Source organism: Pelobates fuscus, chromosome 13, assembly GCF_036172605.1.
Source record: "Pelobates fuscus isolate aPelFus1 chromosome 13, aPelFus1.pri, whole genome shotgun sequence".
Classification (NCBI taxonomy): Eukaryota; Metazoa; Chordata; class Amphibia; order Anura; family Pelobatidae; genus Pelobates; species Pelobates fuscus.
Genome location: NC_086329.1, coordinates 4929034 through 4939138, shown reverse-complemented (window position 1 = coordinate 4939138; position 10105 = coordinate 4929034).

Below are 10105 nucleotides of genomic sequence, written 5' to 3'. Positions count from 1 at the left end.
AATTTATTTAAAATTTTAGCTCAAAATAGCAGATCTGAGAATGTAACAGATTTGGAGAATTTTCTCGGTTCAGGCTTTTTTTTTTTTTTACCCAAAATTTGAAATTTACTTTGAGGAATATTTATCAAGATGATCTGAAAAGTGATAATTACATTGTCATTATTTTGATCATATTTATTGTAAAGTTCTAAAAATGATTTTAAAATGGGCTGGTTTTGTCATGTGTTGAATTCCGCCAGTTTGCTCTGGTATATCCATTTTAGGATTGCCGTCAGACTTGGAGTGACAGAAAATAAAGAATAAAAAGTGAGACCGATCACTGTCAGAAAATAAATTACGTAAACTAAAATAAATGAGAGAAAAGCAAAAAAAGCCAATAATTGGCAAATATCGTAAGCACTCATTTGTGGCCTTAACCCCTTAATGACACAACTTCTGGAATAAAAGGGAATATATCCGTTGTCTGTCCTTAAGGGGTTAATGCTGGATATGTATTGGTAAAAGTACCAACATAAGAAAACCAATTGCAGATTTAATAAACTCCATTAAATATTTTAACAAATTCAATGTAAAAGTGATGGAAACACTCAGATAAATCTTCTTTTAAATTTACTCTGAATTTTCTACAAAACTGGAGAAGAAACACGATTGAGAAAGCCGTAGCACAGCGTGGGTCGGCAATCTGGGCTTTTAGTTTCTTCTCTCTCTAACCTTCATTTATAACTTATATGAACACAATCCGCAAATTGATGATAATGACGGGATACATTGGTAATTGTAAAATGATTCCAATTGATACTTTGACTTACTGCTACCATTTTGTTTTGTATCATTTTTGATACAATGTGTTTCATGTTCCCATCTTCTCTCATGCTGTTTGTATAGTTTTACCCATGTTTATACTTTTTAGTATTTTTTGCACGGCGGTATATAGTGCTTTATAACTTTGTGCTGCTATCGCACTGTGTGCTTTTGAAGGATTACACATTTATGAAAATAGTTTTTTAATATAGAGTTTATTTTGAGGTTTTCTCTTTGACCCTTCCCTCTTCCTCCAGCCAGTCGATTATGGTTTCAGCATTGGTATGAAAAGCTTCAATCATAATCTAACATTTTGCGGTTGGTTGCTCTCTGTAGTATGGCTTCTGGACTAATGATTGGATTAATAGATGGTAGCTTTTATTTTACACAGTTTGGTGTTACTGTACGTGTGTCTCCTCCTCCTGTTCACTATTTATTTTTGCACCAAGTCGTTTACCTGACAAGGGTTACAGATGGCTGGCCTCGACGTTCAGGGTTAAATCTATTCTTCTCTTTTAAAAATAACATCTTGTCTTTAGGGCGTATTCAGAATCTAGAGCGTAAATTATATAATTATTATTATTGGCATTTATATAGCATAAACCTATGCCGGAGCGCTTTACAATGTAATGTAAATACAGCCACTAATACAGGAACAAGAGGTTAAGGAGGACCTTTACAATCTGAAAGGGGTTAAATATTTTAATATTGAATCTTCAGCTCTGCTAATGCTGAATGAGGTCATTTATAACCTCCCCCACAACCCAAAACCATACTTTCAATCAACATTAAAGTAATTCTCTCCTCACGTTTAATGCTAAGGTTTTATTATAAAAGTTTTTTTTGTGTGTTCCGGAACCAATTGTGAACAAACAGTGCAAGGAAAACCCAGGAACATTGTAACGTGTTTGCAAAATGTGCCATGTGTTCTGATCAATATCTCCTGCTTACTGCACTATAGATTGTAAATCCCGTTTATCTCTAACCAGTGCCCTCTACTGGAGATGTTGCACTATGACACACAAATAGTAACTGCATTCATTCCATACAGTACTATGTATATCAAGCATGTCAAACTCAAAGTCTGGATCGGGCCAAATAAACAAAGTTTAAGTTTATATAAGCCGCCAAAGAAAAATACCATAAATTTTCATAGAAACTTGGGGATTTTTTTTCTATTGTACTTTTTAAAATAAACCTATCACCCCCCTCTACCAAACCACAGCACCCCCCTCTACCACCCTGTGCCAAATCCTGACACAAACATACTCATTGACAAACATACACACATACTCACACACACATACAGACACACTCACTGATACACAGACACAGGGCCGGTGCAAGGATTTTTGCCGCCCTAGGCAAAAAAAAAATTTGCCGCCCCCCCCATATGTCCTGCCCACCATGTGACATCACAATGCCCCGCCCATATGGGCTGCCATATGGGCCAACGTCAGTCTTCACAAAGTGTCTTTTATCTGAAAAGACTGTTTACATTAAAAAGCCTACAGACACAGGCTATAGACACCAGAACCACTACATTATGCTGTACTGCTTCTGGTGACTATAGTATCCATTTAATGTGAGGTAAATTAGAGATTAGTGCCACTAATAATATATTGGATTGGCTTCTTAACACCAGATGATGACAAGAGGCTGATGATGGGCTCAGTCTGGCTCCACAGGTCTGGTGTAGAAGAGGCTCTCTGGAGACAACAATTAACAAACAGGGCCCATTACACAGCTCAAGGTCTGGGCCCCCAGGGCTTGACCGTGAGTATGCCTACAATGCCCACCCATAAATACCTACATGGCCCACCCATGAGTTCTCTCACAGGAAGTGGAGTGTATGTGTGTAGGGGATGTTTTATGTGTTCTTGTAGACTGGTGTGTGGGGGATATAATTTTATTTAGAAATTTGCCAGTAGCTGCTGCATTTCCCACCCTAGTCTTATACTCCAGTCAATACGTTTTCCCAGTATTTTGGGGTAAAATTCGGGGCCTCGGCTTATATTCGGGTCGACTTATACTAGAGTATATACGGTAGTCAGGCTGGGAAGATGGCTGAATTGAAGAATTTTGTTCTCTTTGGCTATTCTCACCTATAATTGCCAATTACCTGGTCAGATCCCCATCATTGCCTACTTAACCCCTTAAGGACACATGACGTGTCTGACACGTCGTGATTCCCTTTTATTCCAGAAGTTTGGTCCTTAAGGGGTTAAAGAAGGCATTTCGGTAATATAGGAAGTGTTTTTATATCTGAATTCTCCACGCTATGATAAATTTCATACCCGTGCCTAAACTGAACACAATCTTTGTAATCCAATGTGTTTCAGAGGCGGCTCTCTAATTAGGTGAGTTGGACAGCCGCCTTAGGCCTTGTGCTGACCGGGGCCTCGTGGCCGCCTAACTCTCCTTTGGGCGGATTGATCTTTACTTTGTGTGCTGCCAGTTGTAGGATCCCTCCACTCCGTCTGCCCGAGGGCAGAGAGCTTAGCACAGCCTCCGTTCTATAGCTCGGCTTGGTGCAGAGTTGAAGTAGGTATCTGACAAGCTCAAGCCTATCGGAGCATTGCTGTGGGTTATCACGACAACGCTCTGACACTGCACTTGCAACTTTCTCTACCCATTCCACCTTCAATCCAGCCATGCCACACTCATCCTGTCACACAACCTCCCCTTGCCCTATCACTCTCTCTACCCTTGCCCTGTCCCACCCTCCCACCCTTATTCACTCATCCTGCCACAGTTACCCGTTTACTCATCCTGTTACAAGTCACCACCTGAAGACAGTCCTCAAAAACTATATAAAACCGATAAAATAGCAAACTGGCAAAAAAAAGAGAAGATAGAGGAGATATAGGCGGGATGAGGAGTATATCTTGCAGAGATTCAGGTAAGGCAGTCTCTTGAAATGCTGTGGCATAATGACTATAGTCCTCATGACACAATTACCATAAGAACTTGTATTTTGCAAATATATCCTAGTGATGGCAACCCTGAAACCAAATGGCCAGATCTACCATTATTTCCTGGAAACTTAAAATTTCTTGATTCTGGTGGGCAGAACATGAAAAGGGCTGCCCTGTAGCATTCATATTCTGAAGGTAAACACTTCAATCTATCTCCTACCTACAACATATGAATGCTACATACTGCAGGGGAGGCTGTTAATAGACCTACAGGTATAGTTCTCAGACACCATGGGAGATGTGATATAGAATGTGACTGCATTGTACTTTATTACACGGGAGATGGGATATAGTGTGACTGCATTGTGCTTTATTACACGGGAGATGGGATATAGAGTGTGACTGCATTGTGCTTTATTACATGGGAGATGGGATATAGAGTGTGACTGCATTGTGCTTTATTACACGGGAGATGGGATATAGAGTGTGACTGCATTGTGCTTTATTACACGGGAGATGGGATATAGAGTGTGACTGCATTGTGCTTTATTACATGGGAGATGGGATATAGAGTGTGACTGCATTGTGCTTTATTACACGGGAGATGGGATATAGAGTGTGACTGCATTGTGCTTTATTACATGGGAGATGGGATATAGAGTGTGACTGCATTGCGCTTTATTACATGGGAGATGGGATATAGAGTGTGACTGCATTGCGCTTTATTACATGGGAGATGGGATATAGAGTGTGACTGCATTGCGCTTTATTACATGGGAGATGGGATATAGAGTGTGACTGCATTGCGCTTTATTACATGGGAGATGGGATATAGAGTGTGACTGCATTGCGCTTTATTACATGGGAGATGGGATATAGAGTGTGACTGCATTGCGCTTTATTACATGGGAGATGGGATATAGAGTGTGACTGCATTGCGCTTTATTACATGGGAGATGGGATATAGAGTGTGACTGCATTGCGCTTTATTACATGGGAGATGGGATATAGAGTGTGACTGCATTGTGCTTTATTACATGGGAGATGGGATATAGAGTGTGACTGCATTGTGCTTTATTACACGGGAGATGGGATATAGAGTGTGACTGCATTGTGCTTTATTACACGGGAGATGGGATATAGAGTGTGACTGCATTGCGCTTTATTACATGGGAGATGGGATATAGAGTGTGACTGCATTGCGCTTTATTACATGGGAGATGGGATATAGAGTGTGACTGCATTGCGCTTTATTACATGGGAGATGGGATATAGAGTGTGACTGCATTGCGCTTTATTACATGGGAGATGGGATATAGAGTGTGACTGCATTGCGCTTTATTACATGGGAGATGGGATATAGAGTGTGACTGCATTGTGCTTTATTACATGGGAGATGGGATATAGAGTGTGACTGCATTGCGCTTTATTACACGGGAGATGGGATATAGAGTGTGACTGCATTGTGCTTTATTACATGGGAGATGGGATATAGAGTGTGACTGCATTGCGCTTTATTACATGGGAGATGGGATATAGAGTGTGACTGCATTGCGCTTTATTACATGGGAGATGGGATATAGAGTGTGACTGCATTGCGCTTTATTACATGGGAGATGGGATATAGAGTGTGACTGCATTGCGCTTTATTACATGGGAGATGGGATATAGAGTGTGACTGCATTGCGCTTTATTACATGGGAGATGGGATATAGAGTGTGACTGCATTGCGCTTTATTACATGGGAGATGGGATATAGAGTGTGACTGCATTGCGCTTTATTACATGGGAGATGGGATATAGAGTGTGACTGCATTGTGCTTTATTACATGGGAGATGGGATATAGAGTGTGACTGCATTGTGCTTTATTACACGGGAGATGGGATATAGAGTGTGACTGCATTGTGCTTTATTACACGGGAGATGGGATATAGAGTGTGACTGCATTGCGCTTTATTACATGGGAGATGGGATATAGAGTGTGACTGCATTGCGCTTTATTACATGGGAGATGGGATATAGAGTGTGACTGCATTGCGCTTTATTACATGGGAGATGGGATATAGAGTGTGACTGCATTGCGCTTTATTACATGGGAGATGGGATATAGAGTGTGACTGCATTGCGCTTTATTACATGGGAGATGGGATATAGAGTGTGACTGCATTGCGCTTTATTACATGGGAGATGGGATATAGAGTGTGACTGCATTGCGCTTTATTACATGGGAGATGGGATATAGAGTGTGACTGCATTGCGCTTTATTACACGGGAGATGGGATATAGAGTGTGACTGCATTGCGCTTTATTACACGGGAGATGGGATATAGAGTGTGACTGCATTGCGCTTTATTACATGGGAGATGGGATATAGAGTGTGACTGCATTGCGCTTTATTACATGGGAGATGGGATATAGAGTGTGACTGCATTGTGCTTTATTACACGGGAGATGGGATATAGAGTGTGACTGCATTGCGCTTTATTACATGGGAGATGGGATATAGAGTGTGACTGCATTGCGCTTTATTACATGGGAGATGGGATATAGAGTGTGACTGCATTGTGCTTTATTACATGGGAGATGGGATATAGAGTGTGACTGCATTGCGCTTTATTACATGGGAGATGGGATATAGAGTGTGACTGCATTGCGCTTTATTACATGGGAGATGGGATATAGAGTGTGACTGCATTGCGCTTTATTACATGGGAGATGGGATATAGAGTGTGACTGCATTGCGCTTTATTACATGGGAGATGGGATATAGTGTGTGACTGCATTGCGCTTTATTACATGGGAGATGGGATATAGAGTGTGACTGCATTGTGCTTTATTACATGGGAGATGGGATATAGAGTGTGACTGCATTGTGCTTTATTACACGGGAGATGGGATATAGAGTGTGACTGCATTGTGCTTTATTACATGGGAGATGGGATATAGAGTGTGACTGCATTGTGCTTTATTACATGGGAGATGGGATATAGAGTGTGACCGCATTGTGCTTTATTACATGGGAGATGGGATATAGAGTGTGACTGCATTGCGCTTTATTACATGGGAGATGGGATATAGAGTGTGACTGCATTGCGCTTTATTACATGGGAGATGGGATATAGAGTGTGACTGCATTGCGCTTTATTACATGGGAGATGGGATATAGTGTGTGACTGCATTGCGCTTTATTACATGGGAGATGGAATATAGAGTGTGACTGCATTGTGCTTTATTACATGGGAGATGGGATATAGAGTGTGACTGCATTGTGCTTTATTACATGGGAGATGGGATATAGAGTGTGACCGCATTGTGCTTTATTACATGGGAGATGGGATATAGAGTGTGACTGCATTGCGCTTTATTACACGGGAGATGGGATATAGAGTGTGACTGCATTGCGCTTTATTACACGGGAGATGGGATATAGAGTGTGACTGCATTGCGCTTTATTACACGGGAGATGGGATATAGAGTGTGACTGCATTGTGCTTTATTACATGGGAGATGGGATATAGAGTGTGACTGCATTGTGCTTTATTACATGGGAGATGGGATATAGAGTGTGACCGCATTGTGCTTTATTACATGGGAGATGGGATATAGAGTGTGACTGCATTGCGCTTTATTACATGGGAGATGGGATATAGAGTGTGACTGCATTGCGCTTTATTACATGGGAGATGGGATATAGAGTGTGACTGCATTGCGCTTTATTACATGGGAGATGGGATATAGTGTGTGACTGCATTGCGCTTTATTACATGGGAGATGGAATATAGAGTGTGACTGCATTGTGCTTTATTACATGGGAGATGGGATATAGAGTGTGACTGCATTGTGCTTTATTACATGGGAGATGGGATATAGAGTGTGACCGCATTGTGCTTTATTACATGGGAGATGGGATATAGAGTGTGACTGCATTGCGCTTTATTACACGGGAGATGGGATATAGAGTGTGACTGCATTGCGCTTTATTACACGGGAGATGGGATATAGAGTGTGACTGCATTGTGCTTTATTACATGGGAGATGGAATATAGAGTGTGACCGCATTGTGCTTTATTACACGGGAGATGGGATATAGAGTGTGACCGTATTGTGCTTTATTACATGGGAGATGGAATATAGAGTGTGACCGCATTGTGCTTTATTACACGGGAGATGGGATATAGAGTGTGACCGTATTGTGCTTTATTACACGGGAGATGGGATATAGAGTGTGACCGCATTGTGCTTTATTACACGGGAGATGGGATATAGAGTGTGACTGCATTGTGCTTTATTACACGGGAGATGGGATATAGAGTGTGACTGCATTGTGCTTTATTACACGGGAGATGGGATATAGAGTGTGACTGCATTGTGCTTTATTACACGGGAGATGGGATATAGTGTGACTGCATTGCGCTTTATTAAACCGGCAATGGGATATAGAGTGTGACTGCATTGTGCTTTATTACACAGGAGATGGGATATAGAGTGTGACCGCATTGTGCTTTATTACACGGGAGATGGGATATAGAGTGTGACTGCATTGTGCTTTATTACATGGGAGATGGGATATAGAGTGTGACTGCATTGTGCTTTATTACACGGGAGATGGGATATAGTGTGACTGCATTGTGCTTTATTACACTGGAGATGGGATATAGTGTGACTGCATTGTACTTTATTACATGGGAGATGGGATATAGAGTGTGACTGCATTGTGCTTTATTACACGGGAGATGGGATATAGAGTGTGACTGCATTGTGCTTTATTACACGAGAGATGGGATATAGAGTGTGACTGCATTGTGCTTTATTACATGGGAGATGGGATATAGAGTGTGACTGCATTGCGCTTTATTACATGGGAGATGGGATATAGAGTGTGACCGCATTGTGCTTTATTACATGGGAGATGGGATATAGAGTGTGACTGCGTTGTGCTTTATTACACGGGAGATGGGATATAGAGTGTGACTGCGTTGTGCTTTATTACATGGGAGATGGAATATAGAGTGTGACGACCGCATTGTGCTTTATTTCATGGGAGATGGGATATAGTGTGTGACTGCATTGTGCTTTATTAGATGGGATATAGAGTGTGACGACTGCATTGTGCTTTATTTCATGGGAGATGGGATATAGTGTGTGACTGCATTGTGCTTTATTACATGGGAGATGGGATATAGAGTGTGACCGCATTGTGCTTTATTACATGGGAGATGGGATATAGTGTGACTGCGTTGTGCTTTATTACACGGGAGATGGGATATAGAGTGTGCTTGCGTTGTGCTTTATTACATGGGAGATGGAATATAGAGTGTGACGACCGCATTGTGCTTTATTACATGGGAGATGGGATATAGAGTGTGACGACCGCATTGTGCTTTATTTCATGGGAGATGGGATATAGTGTGTGACTGCATTGTGCTTTATTACATGGGAGATGGGATATAGAGTGTGACCACATTGTGCTTTATTACATGGGAGATGGGATATAGAGTGTGACTGCGTTGTGCTTTATTACACGGGAGATGGGATATAGAGTGTGACTGCGTTGTGCTTTATTACATGGGAGATGGAATATAGAGTGTGACGACCGCGTTGTGCTTTATTACATGGGAGATGGGATATAGAGTGTGACGACCGCATTGTGCTTTATTACATGGGAGATGGAATATAGAGTGTGACTGCATTGTGCTTTATTACACGGGAGATGGGATATAGAGTGTGACCACATTGTGCTTTATTACATGGGAGATGGGATATAGAGTGTGACTGCGTTGTGCTTTATTACACGGGAGATGGGATATAGAGTGTGACTGCGTTGTGCTTTATTACATGGGAGATGGAATATAGAGTGTGACGACCGCGTTGTGCTTTATTACATGGGAGATGGGATATAGAGTGTGACGACCGCATTGTGCTTTATTACATGGGAGATGGAATATAGAGTGTGACTGCATTGTGCTTTATTACATGGGAGATGGGATAGAGTGACTGCATTGTGCTTAATTTATAATAATAATAAAAATAATATTCAGTATAAATCAATTCACTGCACTGAGTACATTAAACATGTCTATAAACTGAGCTCCCAGAATCCTCTGCTCCATGCAGCATGGCCTCGCATAGCTCACTGCCGGAAGTGACGTTTCACTGCCAGACGCCATGTTTATTGTGGGCAATACAGCAGTTCCCTGTCTGATATTTTTTTTTAGTTTGTGTAGAATTTTACGCCTTCCATGCTCGGAGTGATAGTGCTCTATTTCCCCTTGTTTTCTTGTTTGATTTAGTTAGAGCGGGTTATTGTTTATTTTTTTGCCTTTGCCCATAACAAAGATAACGGTTTCCGGTTCAGGACGTATAAGTGACGCAATGACGTCTCTGT